The sequence below is a fragment of the Humulus lupulus genome, chromosome 1 (assembly GCF_963169125.1).
Source record: "Humulus lupulus chromosome 1, drHumLupu1.1, whole genome shotgun sequence".
Taxonomy (NCBI): Eukaryota; Viridiplantae; Streptophyta; class Magnoliopsida; order Rosales; family Cannabaceae; genus Humulus; species Humulus lupulus.
In genome coordinates, this window is record NC_084793.1 from 236,579,526 (window position 1) to 236,597,627 (window position 18,102).

The following is an 18,102-nucleotide window of genomic DNA, read 5'->3' on the forward strand; positions in this document are numbered from 1 at the left end:
CTTGTTTTCGATAACTGGTGGTCCTAAATAAATATAACGTACACCATCATATAAAAAAATTATTATAATTTTCTACGTACAAAAAACAAAGACGTCCCTACCGATGGAGTCAAAAGACATGTCCCACTGTAATCGTCCCCTTATATTATATACTTTTTATTAGAAAAAATAATTTTTATAGACATAAATATATATATATATAGAATTTTAAATTAAAAATATTAGGTTGGAGCCGATTTTCCGTTGGCCCCTTGGCTCTGCCGATTGTTAGAAAATTTTCAATTAATTTTACCACGTAAATACAAGATAGTGACCTTGCGAAGCATGTCTTTTATTCTATCCTTTATGTACTTCAATTGCTCAAGTTTGCATAGTGGTTTTATAGATTAATATGATTTTTTTCCCTCTTCTTCTAGCATCACATTATTGTCTAATATAATAATATGATGAAACGATTGGTAGTGATTGAAAAACGAAGAATGTAATTGCTATTTATTCGTAAAAGTTAAAGCATAGGGAAAGTTCCAACCAAATAAAATTGTTGCGAAAGAGTTTTTTTTTTTTTGTATATCTATTCTATATAAAAAATGTGTAGACAACGGGATTTTTTTGTTTGAACAGTTTTTTATTTTTTTTTCGTTAACTTTAACGGAATATTCTTATATTTAAAGATTGTAACACGTGACTTAAACTTAAATAAAATTTAATAAATAAATAATTAAATAAATTAAAATAGGACATTTTCTAGATATTGACTTAAACTTAAAGAAAATTAAATAAATAATTAATTAAACAAATTAAAATATGATATTTTTGAGATATTTTATAATGATAATTATTTAAAAATAATAAAAGCATACGTTTTATAACTTAAATAAAATTTAATTAAACTTAAATTTAAACTTTACGTATTAGGATAATATCATATTAAGCATATAATATAATATAAGCTACTATCCACTAGCAACAAATTTAACTTTAAAATCCACGTATAATATTAATATTATATTAAACATATAATATATAATCTCTTATTGTCACTCCCAAATTCAAAAACTAGAACAAACATAAACTTAAACAAAAATTAATTAATTAATCAAAATAGTTTATGCATGTATATAACTTTACACTATGACTTTTTTTATTCTTATTTTTTATTTTTATTATTAATTTCTTTTTAAATATTATTGTAATTTATATACATATGTCATGTAGCCATGTAAATATATAATTATGTCAATGTTGTATTTAAATGTCATATATATAGAGATTATTGATATAAATATTTATATATACTATAGAACTATAATTATTCTATTATATATATATATATTTTTAAAAAGTGAACGCTTTTTTATTAAAATTATAGACAATATTTTGCCCTAATTTTTTAATATATTTATGTCATGCATTATATTAAACATCTTTTATTTATTTTTATGAAATTTTTTATTTATTTAAAATTTATATGACAATTAAAAAATATAATAAAAATAAATACATGCTTGAATCAACATATTTACAACTTTAAAATTAAGCAAGCATGCATTGCACATTGCTTCTACCTAATATATATATATATAAACACTAGATACAAGTAACGTGCAATGCACGTTTGCTTAGTTTTATTTATAGGATGTATTAATTATTTTTATTAAATTTGTATCATTATCATATAAATTTTAAATAAATAAACAATATTATATATAAAAAAATGACATAAACATATTAAATGAAAAATTAACAAAAATATTGTTAATGATATTTTAAATATAATTATATAATATGATAACATTTTTAAACATAAATGATATTTTTTTAATAAAAACTAAGATTATATATTATATATTATTATAATTATATTTTATAATATTTAAATTTATATTAATATAAGTATTAAATATCTAGTCTTGTATTAAAAATTATTATAATAATAATATTTTATAATATTTGAATTCATATTAATATATTTAGTATACATAATATTATCGTAATAATATTTTAAAACATTTAAATTTATATTAATATAATTATTAAATATCTAATTTTGTATTATATATTATTTTACTAATCATATTATATAACATTTGAGTTTGAATTTATATTAATATAATTAATAAATATCTATTTTTAGTTAATTTTAAAGGTATATTCCGTTAAATATTTAGAATATTTCATTAAAGTTACTAAAACAAATCGTTAAAATCAAGAATTTTCGTTATCTACACACTTTTTATATAGAAGATATATATCTATATATGAAAATTCTATTGTAGGGGCTTCAAAAAGAGCACCGTTGTGAACAAATTTTTGTGTGATTTTTTTTATGATCGTATATTTTGTATTTATTTAGAGCATCATGCAAATTCTTAGAAAATTTCGAATAATTTACAGTGCCAAAAACTAGGTCCAAACATGTTATTTTCTACGCGCATAAAAAAATTAGTCACACATGCAACAACTTGTTTTGAACCTAGTTTTTAGCAGTGTAAATTATTCAGAATTTCTTGAAAATTTGCAGGAAGCTCTAAATAACTACAAAATACACAGTTATAAAAAAAATTACGTCGAAAACTGTTCACGGGTCAAGAAGATTTTTATGGTGGATGCAACTTTTGCACCTATAGGGCTGACATTATTTTCGGCATGTGGGAAAATTATAATCTAAATTTTTTTATATGTTGATGTACACTTTAGTTATAGTAGGTCTCTCACTAATTTTCGAGAAATTTTGAATAATTTATAGTGCCAGAAACATGATTCAAAATAGTCAATTGCACTTGTATAAAAAAATATAAATAAAAAAACAAACACGTTTGCAGTTGACAATTTGAACTCTATTTTCTATTTTCGATATAGTAAATTATTCATAATTTTTTGAAAATTGGTGGGATGTCTGATATAACTACAATGTATACCGTCATATACACAAATTTGAGTTATAATTTCTTCAAGTGCCGAAAACAGAGATAGGGAAAAAGTGGCATCCATACTATAAAATTGCCCTACATAAATATAGAAAAATTCTTAGGTAGGGACATCATTTTTGCCTCTACCAGTTGGGGCAAATTTGTTTTCGGCACATGAAAAAATTATAATCTAAATTTTTTTTACAAGACGGTGTACATTATAGTTATAGAAAATATATTTTTTGTTTCAAGAAATTCTGAATAATTTACGATGTCGAAAACAAAATTTAAACAATCAGTTGCACACATACTTGATTTTTTTATATGACTACAACTGACTATTTTGAACTATATTTTTGACATCGTAAATTATTTGAATTTTCTCAAAAGTTGGTAGAATGCATGCTATAGCGATAGGGGCAAAAATAATGCAAAAGTTTAAAATCTTCCGATAAATATAGTCTTTTCCTATATTTAATATATTTTTTTTAAATTAGTTTCGAGCACTGTATAAAACTATAAGCCCACTCACAACTGCCCCCCATCACAATTTGTTTCTTATGACTTGTGACATATATGGTCATTTCCCACTAGGTTGCATGTAGGGAGAAAAAAAAAATCACGTTACATATATTAAAATAGTTTATCCTACCTAGTCTCAAATAATGAGAAAAAGCCAGAAACTTTACATTAATTCTGAAGTGATATTAGAAGGGACGTGAGGACATTATTAAGTTACCCATATATACAAGTTGCTAAAGTTTCATTGCATATGTATTATTATAAATAATAATATAAAATAAAAATATTCTTATAATCTAGAATTTATATAGATTTGTATACATCAAAATTATCAGCCAAGAATGGATTACAGGATTACATTTAATTATCTTATTATTAAAAATATTGCATTATAAATTTAAATTTGAGAATGATAATATTAGATTTTGAAAAGTTATAATCTAGTTATATATTTTAGGAGTGTAAACCTCGCAATTATTCCATTTTAATAGGAAATTTGAGATTTTATGTTTAATGATGTGTCCTAAATAAAAAAAAATGCTAGACTTTTATTCATTTAAAAAAAATATCAAATTTTTTTACAATACCCAAAATACTCATCCCATAATTTTTCCCATCAATTTCTTCTTTTCTCTTCCCTCTCAACCTGTTCCTCTCAACTCTCTCTCTAAAAAAAATCTATGGGTAAGGTAAAATATAAGAGAACTCAATGTAATGACAAATATTATTTAATTATGATACTAAAATACTACATTTCGAACAGATCTGAGCATGATTTTTGAGTTTTTTTTTGCAATTTTTTTTCTTCAGATCTGAAACTTTGAAATCTGCAGAAAATCAATGTGGTTCGATGGTGCTCAATGCCAGCTCGATGGGGCCTTCAAAATCAAGATTTTCATGAAAAAATCGACGTTGCTTGATGGTGGTTCAATGAAGGTTCGATTGTGGTTCGATGATGTTCGATGTGATTCTTGCAAGATACGTAATTTTTCACCCAGGTGTCCATTTGGGGTATTTTTTCAAGATCTACACGTTTGAAATGTGTATATACACATTTGAGAAATGTAAATATTGAAAAAAAAAAAATGCAAAATGCAAAACATACCTCATGTTCTAGATATGTTTTGGCATGTTTTCAAGTTCTAAACTTTGAAAATGTGTATGTGAACATCTAAAACGTATAGATCTAAAAAAAATATCAAAAACAAAATCATCTCAAACGGACACCCGAGTGAAAAATTATGTCTCTTACAAGAATTGCATTGAACCACTATCAAACCATCATCGAGCAACCATCGAACCACCATTAAGCAACATCAATTTTTCATGAAAATCTTGATTTTGAAAGCCCCATCAAGCTGGTATCGAGCAACAATCGAGCAAAATCAATTTTCTACAGATTTCAGAGTTTCAGATCTAAAAAATAACTCAAAAATCATGCCCAACTCGATGGCTGCTCGATGTTGTTCGATGCCAACTCGATGGGGTCTTAAAAATCAAGATTTTCATGAAAAAATCGATGTTGTTCGATGGTGGTTCTATGGTTGCTCAATGGTGGTTCGATGCAATTCTTGTAAGAGACATAAGTTTTCACTCGGATATCCATTTGGGGTGATTTTTTTTTTGATTTTAGGTATTTTTGTGAGATTTACACGTTTTATATGTTCACATATACATTTTCAAAGTTTAGAACTTGAAAAGATACCAAAACATATCTTGAACATAATGTATGTTTTGCATTTTGTATTTTTTTTCAAGATTTACATTTCACAAATGTGTATATACACATCTCAAAGGTGTAGATCTTGAAAAAATACCCAAAATAAAAAAAAATCACTCCAAACGGACACCTGAATGAAAAATTACATTTCTTGTAAGAATCGCATCGAACACCATCGAGCAACATCGAATTTTTCATGAAAATCTTGATTTTGAAGACCCCATCGATCACCATCGAACCACGTCGATTTTCTGCAGATTTCAAAGTTTCAGATCAGAAAAAAAAATCGTAAAAAAAACACAAAAACCATGCCCAGAGCTGTTCGAAATGTAGTATTTTATTGTCCTGTGAAGAATACTTGTCGTTACATTGAGTTCTCTTATATTTGACATTACCCATCAATTTCTTTTTAGAGAGAGAGAGTTGAGAGAAATGAGTTGAGGAAGAGAGAGGGGAAAAAGAGAAAAAGAAGTGGATGAAATAAATTATGAGAGAAATTTTAAGTATTATCAAAAGAATTGACATTTTTCTTAAATAATTTAAATGCCTAATATATTTTTTTGACTTAGAAACACTCGTTAACCATAAAAACTCAAATTTCTCTTTTCATATAATATATTATATAAGATGATGTCCCCTTTTTTCATGTAGTCATGTCACCCATCCTTCTCATTATCTTGGTCATTCATTTTTTATCCTGTGGTTAAAAAATCGTCTAAAGCTTTGAAGCAAATGATATGACACATTAATTTATAAATAAGAATTTAAAAAACAAATAGAAAGATGTGATAGATATATTAAAAAGATGTAGATATTTTATGATTAATTTATAATTATACTTTAATGATTTATCTTTGGATATTCATTAATTCAAATAATTTACTAATTAGTTTAGAATTAGAATTTATCCTTTTCTTTGTAATTTATGTATATATGAATCAATGATCAATGGGAAAGCTAAGCCATAATTATTCAATTCTCCTTATTTTGTAAATCTATTTATGGTATTATAGCAAGTATCTTTCCTAAGAAACCTCTAATATTGCTCATTCTCTTCTTTCTCTTATACCAACCATTTCCCCCCTCTTTTTCTCTATTTCTTTCTTTCTTTTTCTTTAATTATGGCCACCACAAATAATACATTTATAACATCTACTCCTAGTAACAATTGTTCATCGCGATCTTTCTAGTCTTACACTATCAATCGAGATAGTCATCATCCTCCTTGACCATTCCTTGGTCACTGCTAGTGGTGTAATGTCTGGGGGCAGGGGCAGCCCAAACATTTTCGAGGCCCAGGCGAACACAAAAAATGAGAACTTTTAAGAGGTTCTTTTGTTGTCTTCTTTCAAAATTTAAGAATAATATACGAACTAAAAGTGGAAAAAAATTACATTCAATTTATGCATATTTTAAGTTGGTCATATTTTTTTTATAACTCTAAACTATTACATAGAATAAACAACAAAGCAAGTAAAAATGATATAACAAGAAATAACAAAACAAAATACTAAATATTACTTGAAAAAAAATTAAAAAGTAGAAAAAAAGCTGATTTTTCAAACTACCAATTTTTTTTAAATAAAAACCATATTAATATATATATATACACATTTGTATGTAAAAATAATATATATATATATATCCATAACATAAGTGTGGATTTTCTGCTACCACACTAATACACTATCTCAACCATTAACAACTAATCAATTTAATGGAGAATGATCCATTTAAGATGTAAAGACCCATAACAATGCAGAAAATAACATTTTCATTATAATATATGTCCCAAAAATTCACATAATTTAAAAAAAAAAAAAAAAGTTGTGTGCGCACACTTAACCAATTACTTCTGTTCTTAAACATTTAAAGTAAACATAAATAATTTAAACATAACTAATAAAACAATATTAGCCCCAAAAGACATTTTCTCAAAACATTCCCCAAAGGTCGAGCCACGTGTACATTCCCGCAAGCAGACTCCAGCGTTCACTGTTCCGCTTTGCCCTTGCACTTACCTACATCATGAAACAACTAGCTAAGTGAAAACGCTTTGTAAGTTCAACCTTACAGCATAAAATCATAAAGGAGACAGAGGTCAATGACCTAGAAATCAAACCACTTTACAAAATTAGGGTTCTGGATAAATTCAGACCCTAAACAAACAATTCAAGAACGTCTAATGTAACGTCCCAAAGTTCCTAATAATGCTTAGTGCCTTGATTAGGGTGTCAGGAAGACATTATGGGAATATTGTGTGATATTATATAATTTAATTGAATATTTATGTGATTACGTGAATTGCATGAGTTATATTATGGGAGTTTTTTTCATAAATACCCACTTTTTTATGAATTTTTTTATATTTTTACAGTTCTTCATTTTTTTTTTACTTTTTTACAAACTCAAGTTTTCAAAATACGATTTTAATGTTTCAAAATTATAAAAATACGATTTACACTAAACATCAACCCACAAAACATAACATTAAACAAACAACAAGAAAAGCAACACGACAACAAACTCACAACAACATAGTGCAACCCATTGCAGATACAAAAAAAAAAACCAAAAAACAACATAAAAAATCTCATTCTTACATTTTAAAAAAGCAACACACTGCAATACAATATCAAAAAAACAACTTAAATGCAACACGACAACAACCTCACAACAATATAGTGTTGAAAAGGCAATTAAACATCAATTCATTGCATTAACTCAAAATAAACAAAAAAACAATCACAAAACACATTTTACCTGCATTTTTAAATGTGTCAAAAATAAACTAAAAATATATCTCAAAACAACTAAACATATATCCAAAATAAACTAAAAAATAACAATTGGAAAACAACTAAATATTAACCCACTACATACTAACACATTAAAAACAACTAAAAAATAACAATTGGACAACAACTAGAAGTCAACCCATAACATACTAACATGTTTTTTAAAAAAATAAAAATATATCTGAAAATAACTAAACAATAATTAGACATGAACACAACAACAGAACAACTATATATAAACTTAAATAACTAAAAAAACAACATGAAAATATCTATACATAAATATAAACAACACAAAAACAACTAAACTGACATAGAAAAAATTATTAAAATTTTACTCAATTAGAAATCAACTAAACAACAATGCACCATATACTTAAAGAAAACTAAACATATACCCAAAATCAACACACACAATAACAATAAAAAAACTGAAATTTTATATTTACCAAAAGTACACTACAAGTACAAAATCAACTAGATATCAACTCAAAATATACTTAAGAAAAACTAAATATATACTCAAAATAAACTTAAAAAATTACAAAAAATCATCTGGGGAAATATTATCAAAAAATACAAAAAGAAATACAGATAGTTGAAATATACTAAAAAAAAGAAATATAAATGCACTCAAATTCATGTTGACATTGTAAATTATAATCAAAGCAAAGTATTTGATAAAATTTTATCTCCAAGTGCATGTGAAAATATCATACATATTCTTATATATATCTTTTAATGCTACTTTTTTTTTATATATAATATAGTAAATGACATGTGTATTTTGGTTTTTATTTTTTTATCACATGTTAAAATAAATAATAAGAATGAAATTATAGAAAGAAGTGGATGAAGTCACATATGTGGCTTTGAATCTAAGTTTAGTCAAGGATTTTAATGGTGGAACACGTTTCGTGCAAGTGAGGTTAGGTATCCAAAAAAAAGATGTCTCTTATAAAGCCATGTGTATTTTGTATTGTGTTACAAGTATGTGTAATGTAAAGAAGCGTATATGTATATATACCTTACTGAGTTAATAGAACTCGTACAATTTCTCATTGGTAGAGTATATGATGAGGTCGATCTAGGCATCACATAGCATATAGAGCTCATATACTGAGATATACACTAGCTAACAAATTTAGTATGTCTACGAAAATCCAAAATCATATAAACAACTCAAAAAAGACCATACCACTAATTTTCCATTAATTAATCTCAATATGAAACTATCATATATATATATATATTATATTATATATATATATATACACATGAGATTAAGATTAAGAAAAAGAAAAAACAAGTATGACATATGTGAACTAGTGGTTGTCCAGAGCTGCATATACGAATAGTACCTTCTTCTTCTTCTTTTCCTATTTGGGTTTTGATATGAATTGTGGAGAAGCACCAAAGAATACCGTTGCTACCATTGGAGAAGATGAAGCCATAGATGTCGATTTCTTCTCACTATGAATATGTCGAAGAAGCTTGAAGGTGCCACAACAGCATAGCATGTCAGAAGTTGCAGAAGACTCCGAATAAATGTAAAAGAAAGATCGGGATCGTAAAAGTGAAAAAATCTCTGTGTAACCGTATTATTGTAAATTTTTCTTAACAGTTAGTGATACATATAAATTTCTCAATATTATGATATGACTGCTTATACATGTTTATGTGCATTAAATATGCTTGTGGATCCATTTCTATTAAAAAATTGTATTTTCATAATTTTGACCGGCTGATGGTATATCTGTAATTGTATATGCTATGTAATTGTGACCACATTATTACGTGGATATTTTATAAACTCAGAGGTTTATAAACATGATGTCATCGTTGATAATCAAGGATATGAAAATAAACATTATTGTGTAAAACCCAATAGTATATAATCAAAATAAACTTGATAAAATCCAAACAATATATAATCACAGTTGTTTACTGAGTTTTTGGAAACTATAAATATATTGATAAATAAGAACTAGAAAGAAAGGCAAAGAAATGAACAAGATCACAGTTTTTATGTGGTTGGGGCGCTAATGAATCTTAGTCCACGAGTCACTAGTATTGAGCTTTAAAGAGTTTAACAATGGAGGTTTTATGCAAGTTCAACAATGTTTTTGCATACAAGAGAAAATCAGATTCTTGCTACAGTGCACGAATGACCCTATTTATAGGCAGTCATGTGACTTGGGTCGGACTAATCCGGGCCCAATAAGGATATAATCATAAGTGCTCTCTAACAAAGCTATAATACAAGAGTGTAACATGTAAACAGGTTGTTAATCTAGGCTCACTGGGTCGGTTTAAGCGTAGTAGAGCCTTACGGCTGCCCTTTGTCTATTAGTGCGAAGTCGTTTGCGTGGGCTGCCAGGGGGATCCTGGGGACAGGATTTTTCAGAGTAGTGGCAGTACTATTTCCTAGGAACATTGTACGCTTCGTGCATAACCTATTTTAAAGGTTAGTTAGGGAGACCAATTGCTGAATTTCTCGAGGACACGTTAGTTGTTGGAAGAACTGGGCTTGTTGCACCCGGACGTGTGGTCTGGGTTCGTTTACCAACGTCCATGTTCAGTGACCAAGACCTAGGTTAATTTACTAGGACAGACATTAGCTAGCAATGATGGATCGAAGGACATCCTAATAGCGAATTAGAATGTTGAGGATGGACCTAGAGACTTCATTTGGATCTCACATGATAGGATCCGTCGGCCACCATAATCTAAATCCCGGAGGATAAAGATTGGGTGCGCTTGGGAAGGTGGTTCCAATCTACATCTCTTTCCTGGCTCCTTTACTATGCTCATGTTGCTCGCTAATTATTGGGCTCGGCATGGTTCGGGTCGATAGGGTTTGGTTGCTCATTGTTCACTGGGCCATGGTTGGGCCCGGGCCCCTCCGAGAGCCCACGAAACCCGTTTGGCCGTGCCACGTGTCCAAGGTGGAAAATATGGATAACATTTACCCCCCAAGTCTTTGTCCGTGTTTGAGCAGTGGAGACTTGCCTTCTTCATCCCAGATCAATCACCTGTCTCCCGGTTTATTTACCTCAGTCCTGGTTCATTTACTGATGTCCACGTTCATTGACCAAGACTCGGGCTCATTTACCTAAGTCCAGGTTCATTTACTTGGGGTCTAACTGGTTAATCCCCAACCATTCGAATTCCCACTAACCTAGGCACGTGTCCCCGGGTAGATGGTGTGTTTATGCCACTCACGCCCAAATAATCTTGGGCAATCTTTTGATGTTCTAGGTGACTGATGGATGTCAGCGCATTTCTCGAAGCGTCTTGTCTATACGAAAATGTTATTTTAGTACTCGAGTGGGTTGTTTAATGTTTCTGCATTGTCTGAAACCGTCGAATGAGGATTCTCTTGGGATTTTCAATGTGGATCATTAGATGAGAGAGGTGCGGATCGTGGATTGACGAATCTATGATTTAGCACTTGATTGGGCTAGTTAATGCATTTGGGCCGTCCGGAACCGTCAGATGTGGATCTTTTGGGGGCATTCCATGTGGACCATTGGATTGAACAAGAGCCTTTCTTCCTATAAATACCTCAGTAGGCTCCCTTCCACAAAATTTAGGAAACCACCAAAAATCACTAAGGAACCTCACAGAATACTCTCTCTTCTCACTCACGTGCTTTCTCTCTCTCCCTCTTCTTGTGCCTTGAAGCTAAGGAAAACATAAGGAGAAACTCAAGGATTTTGGTTGGTTTAAGCTGGGGTAAATCAAAGCTAGGATTAGCCAAAGAAGAACTCTGAGGATCAAGCTATAATTGAGGTAAGAATTATGTTCTATCTGCTAATTTTGCTGTGTTGTTGTTAGAAGTTAGAGTTTGCATGAGTTTTGGTTTCCAAACTGGTTTTGGGTGTTTGATGGTGTAAGAAAATGGTTATAGGTTAGTTGTGATGGTTGTGACATAAGGAGAAGTTTTCTGGGTTCAAATATGAGTTTGGCTGAAGTTTGGGATTTAGTTTTAAGGTTTAGACTCGAGGAAGAACGATGGAAAAAAAATGGAATTTTTGGGTTTGGGGCATAGGGTCGCGACCCTGTTCATCAGGCGCTGCGACCCATGTGCTTGAAGAGGCTAGGGTGCCTCTAATTCGCCAGGCGTGCCGCAACCTAGGGGGTGCAAGTCGCGGCCCGTATCCTCCAATAGGGAGAGCTGGGCCTCTGTCTAAGGGGCGGGCCGTGGCTCTTAAGGACAAGTCATAGCCCGAAATATAGGGAGCTTAGGTTTTTAGGCTCGGGGAGGCACGGGGTTTCAAACCTAGGCGCTCGGGACTTCCAAAACATTTATTTGACTTAGAGATTGATAATTATCCATGATTATTTGTGACCAGGATTATCGTTACGGCTCATGACTGAGGATCATGCTCGGGACCGCTCCTTATTTATCGCTCAGGATTCGAGGTAAGAAAACTGCACTCATGTAGTTGCCATTGGGACTGAGATTCCCTGTAATTGAATATATGCATTATGTGGGTTATATATCTGTTATGTGGGATATGAAAGTACGGTTGTACGCCCTGATTTTCCCACGGGCTGATTAGCGAGCTGAGATACGGCCTAATCATGGTTACCACGTGGACGTCCCCAAGACCGGAGCTGCATCGTTAGGTCCTACTCCTTAGCTCGAGGTAACCTAAGGGTTCGCCAAGAATGCCTAAGGACTGAGTCCAGACTCAGTAGGCCACAGGTTGAGTGAAGTATCCATCTCGTACCACGAGCTGGAGTTGGAGGCTATGGCCTTTTATAAAGTCAACCACGCAAGGTAAACGTGCATATATCAGACATCACGTGTCTGATATCTCCCTGACTTCTCGGACACGCAGCGTGAACTTGCGTATTCAGACACCCACGGCTGGGTTGGGCCGTGCGGCCCATTATCTCCTTACCTATTGATTTGACCACACTTATGTGTCAGGTTTAGGAATTAATCATGAATGTCACAGAGTTGACATGATAGGTAAGAAGGTCATGGGATGACCTTCTTACCAACTCCCAGGTGCCTTCTCCTATAAATATGGAGACCTTGGGAGTTAATAGGGGTTGGATTCTATATTGTAAGAAAGACCCTGTAATCAAATATCCAGTATATAGCAATAATACTAACTAGTGGAGTAGAATGATTTTAACCTTTGAACCACTCAAAAATGTATTTTGTGTCACCATCTCATTTCTAAGATCATTCATCTATTTCGGTTCAACATAAGCACTAATCCCTTTCTCTTCTTTTCTTAATTACCTGTTGGCGAAGAACCGCGTCAACAGTTTGGTGCTTTCGTTGAGAGCAAGTCAGATTAGTGCTGTCGCAAACATCCAACTATGGTGACTACTCGATCCAGGCATGGTAACGAGACAGAACAACATGATGGGCAGGAGGCTCATCATACTGCCGTCCCTGGTGAACAAATTCCTGAAGTCCAGCAGCGGCCAAGAAAACAGCCGGCGGGCCAAGATGACACCGGAAGTTCAGCGCCTCGGCCACCTAATCCAAACCCATGTTATTACACTGCGGTGGAGATGGAGAATGCTCAGCTGAGGAGCCAGCTAGCAATAGCTAACCAGCAGATCAAGGATGTGCTGGCCCGACTACCCCCTCTCACAACCGACGCTAACGTCAGAGAGAGGCAAGGCGAGGCTCCTAAGTCTCGTCGGGGTAAACGGTCCAGGCATAGCCGCTCGGACAGACTTCTAATAGCCAACTCCACTCCTTCATTACACCATCGAGAGGCAAACTTTGAAGAAGTGCCTAGAGCCGGACAACAGCAGTACAGCCGTTCGGTCAGAACTTCGACTCCTAGCTCCCACCCATCCTCAAGAGCGCCCAGGGGAGCTCGAGGAAATTCTAGAAGGAGATCCGGGGAGGGCTCGCAGCATCAGCCCATCCCCAACAACCGTCCTGCGCCTCGTCCAGATCGCCAGGCACGGGACCAACAGGTTGGCAGGGCCGAAAGGCCCCCACCGAACTTGATTCGTCCTGACGGAACCAGGATCGCCTCTCCGGTCAGGCATCCTCCATCTCCAATCAGATATCCATCTCCTCCTCGGCCCGTCCGAGATATCCTAGCATATGGAAGTAGTAGGAGAGACCCGCCATCAGCCGGACCCTCCCGACGTAGCAAGGCGCCGAGAGAAAGTCAGGATCCTCACCACCAAAGACGGACTCTAAGCCTATCTAACAGGAGCTACTGGACCGGCAGTCGCCGGAGCGACCTCTCTGGCGGAGACCTGCGTCAGCGTCTAAGTTCGGCGCAAAGTCCACAAGCCACCCAGGGGGGCGACCTGCGAGACTGCGAACCCGGAGAGTTAGGAGGGTGTTGATCGACAATGGGAGCTCTGTGAACCTCCTGTTCCGGTCCACATTGGAGAAGATGGGTTTGACCGTCGCCGAGCTGAAGGCGACCTCCATGATGATGTATGGTTTTTCGGGAGAAGGATCAGCAGCAATAGGGATGATCGAGCTGGTGATCACCCTAGGAGAAGGACCTCGGACAGTCTCCAAGCTCCTTGAGTTCGTGGTTATCGACTGCTCCGCTGCATACAACGCAATTTTGGGACGACCCACATTAATAGCGTTTGAGGCTGTCACTTCCATTCGTCACCTCGCGATGAAATTCCCTACTTCCACAGGAATATGCACTATCCATGGCGATCAGTTCACTGCCAGAGAATGCTACAACATTTCCATGAAGGGAAAATCTAAACCCGGGCAGCTAGCAATGGCCGTCCAAGGTAGTGAGGAGGAATCTCAGGAACCCTTAGCTGATCCTGAGATTGAAAAACCTCAAAGCGCTGAAGGGGAAAATATCGTCTTAAGTGAGGATATTGACCCCCGAATAGGCGAGGACAGGTCCGAGCTCCAGGCTATTGAGGAGCTCAAGGAAGTGAACATCGATCCGCAGAACCCTTCACGGAAGGTCAAGCTTGGGAAAAACCTCTGTAGCAAGAGGAAGGCGGAGCTGACTAGGTTTCTGAGGGATAACCTGGACGTGTTTGCATGGTCACACGAGGATATGGTGGGAATTAGCCCGAGTGTCATCATGCACACACTTCATCTGGATAAAAGCGTTCCTGCAAAGTCCCAGAAACAAAAACATTTAGTGTAATGACCCACTAATCTAGACTAATTGGACCATTATCGAAACTATACATAAAACTTACATTTTTACGAAAATACCATAATTTATTGAGTAACTTGAAAAATAAGAGTTATTTACAAATAAACAGAATACTAAGAAGGATTTTGGGATCCCATTGTCTTTAAAACAAAACATGGTTTAAAATAAAAGACATTACATCATAATGCGGAAAATACACATAAAAACCATAAAAACATAAAAGGAGACTATATCCTCGAATCGAATAACGCTCGGCCCCTTGACTCCATTCATCATCGATACACATTCTCCAAGCGTCATGAATCTTTCCGCCTCTAAACTTATTTTCGTGCACATAAACAGAAAGGAGTGAGCCTAATGCCCAGTAAGGAAAATCTAACACAAAGTCACATACATAATTTCATAAGAAAACATAAAGACTTAACATAATACATATAACATACACTTATTATAATGGCCATTATTACTTGGGGTCCCATAGACTAAACAAGCATATGCCCATGGGATTAGTGGGGTCCTACTAGCTAAGTAGGTCATATGCCCATAACCCATTTGGGGTCTTGTTAGTCATATGGGTCATATGCCCAAGCCTACAAACATACACATATATCATAACACTTTTAATAACATAAAACATATAGATAACATAATCACATAACATGTTGATTCTAGCCTATTTCCTTACCAAAGTTACCGAGATTATGGACTGAGTTGGGATTGTTGGAACACTCCTAAAACCATAAGAAAGAGTAAGTCTAAAGAAAGGAGATGAAATGAAAGAGATGGAAAGACTAAACCATAGAAAACATACTTACCGACTTATATGCTTAAAAGCTTGGATTCCCTAACCAAAATAAGAATAAGGTTAGGGGACTGAGTAGAAGGTTTTGAGAAAGGAAATAACATAAAAATACAGAAAAGAACTAGAGTTTTGGGTTTACCTCAAAGATTGCAAGATCAATCTAACCTCCACCGAAATACTATAGAACTCACTTCCCAAGTGTTTGATAAGCTTATGATGTTTAAGCTTATAGTTTTTCCCCAAACCAAGTGTTTACACTCTCACACTCACTTAACACTAGCAGCTTCTGAACTTAGAGCAAATGGTGAATAATGGCTGGGTACTAGGTCCTATTTATAGAGTTTGGGAATGAAAATATCTTGATTTTACTTGAATAAAAATAATGGCTTTTTAAGTGAAAATTATTTGAATAATCGTTCAGAAGATGCTGGACTGTTGAAGGAGTTTGAATGGCTGAAAGGAAAAGAATTCAAAAGTATTTGAATTCATGCTGGTGGAGGCGATATATCGCCCCCTATAGGCGATATATCGCCTGGACCTTTGTTCCCGAGGCGACCGTGCATCGATTCGTGTTTTCCGTATCTACGTGCTGCGATATATCGCCCCCTATAGCTGCGATATATCGGCATACGCTGAATATTTAAACACGAATTTACACATTTTTAGCTGAGTTTGAATGGAGTAAACAACCTTGACTAAGCCCTCAACGTGCTCAAAGCTGCTGACTGACCCTATACATTCAAACTTTTACCCTTATTTAATTTAATCCTCAAAAATACTTAATCCTTAATTACCATTCAAAACATGTGCTTAAAATCCTATTGGTTGATGTCTAAACCTTATAATATAATAATATAATCCTTAATATCAGACACATTAATCAAACCTTAGGTTATACTTAATATTCTTAAACTATAGGTTAAACTTAGAAAATCTATAAGTACTACTATGAGTGTCCAAATAACTCCCGGTCTGAACCAAAAATCCATAGTATCAAAGATAACACTTAAACATACTATAATACTACTAAACAATTAGCTAAGTAAAGTTCTTGGACTCTACATTTAGGAACAACCCGGGCTGAAGCCCTAGAAGAAGAAGTAGACCGGCTCAAGAAATGCGGCTTTATCCATGAAGCCAAGTTTCCGGTTTGGGTCACCAACCCCGTGCTAGTCCCAAAGCCCAACGGGAAGTGGCGGACCTACATCGACTTCTCCGACCTGAATAAAGCCTGCCCCAAGGATTGCTTCCCATTGCCAAGGATTGACCAGTTGGTGGATGCCACGGCGGGGCACGAGCTCATGTCCTTTATGGACGCGTACTCAGGCTACAATCAGATCGCCATGAATCCGGCAGACCAGGAGCATACCAGCTTCATGACCCCGACTAACGTTTATTGTTACAAGGTCATGTCGTTCGGGCTGAAGAACGCTGGTGCTACCTATCAGAGGTTGGTGAATAGAATGTTCGCAGACCAGATCGGAAAAAACATGGAAGTGTACGTTGATGACATGCTAGTCAAGTCAAAGACTGCCGATAACCATGTTTCCGACCTGGAAGAATGTTTTAAGATACTACGGGAGTATGGCATGAGGCTTAATCCACAGAAGTGCACTTTTGGAGTCGCATCAGGGAAATTCCTGGGGTTCATAGTCAATACCCGAGGAATCGAGGCAAACCCCGACAAGATCAGATCATTGCTCGAGCTTCCCTCACCCAGGTCGCGCAAGGACGTCCAAGGCCTGACAGGAAGGGTGACAGCCCTCAACCGATTTATTTCGAAGTCCACCGATAAGTGCTTGCCATTCTACAACCTACTCCGAAGAAATAAGAAGTTCGAATGGACAGAAGAGTGCAAAAACGCTTTCCTCGACCTGAAGGCACATCTGGCCGAGCCACCCATATTATCCAAACCAAAAGCAGGAGAGCCTCTTTTCCTCTACCTGGCTGTCATGGAAGATGCAGCTAGTGCCGTGTTAGTACGGGAAGAAGACCGGGTTCAGAAACCAGTCTACTACATCAGCAAGAGACTCCTCGGAGCTGAATCCCAGTACCCGTTGATGGAGAAGTTGGCGTTTTTCCTTATCATGGCCTCGCGAAAGCTTAGGCCGTACTTCCAGTCCCACTCAATACACGTCATGACCGATCAGCCTTTAAGGCAGGTTTTGCAAAAACCTGAAGCATCGGGGCGCTTGTTAAAGTGGGCAGTTGA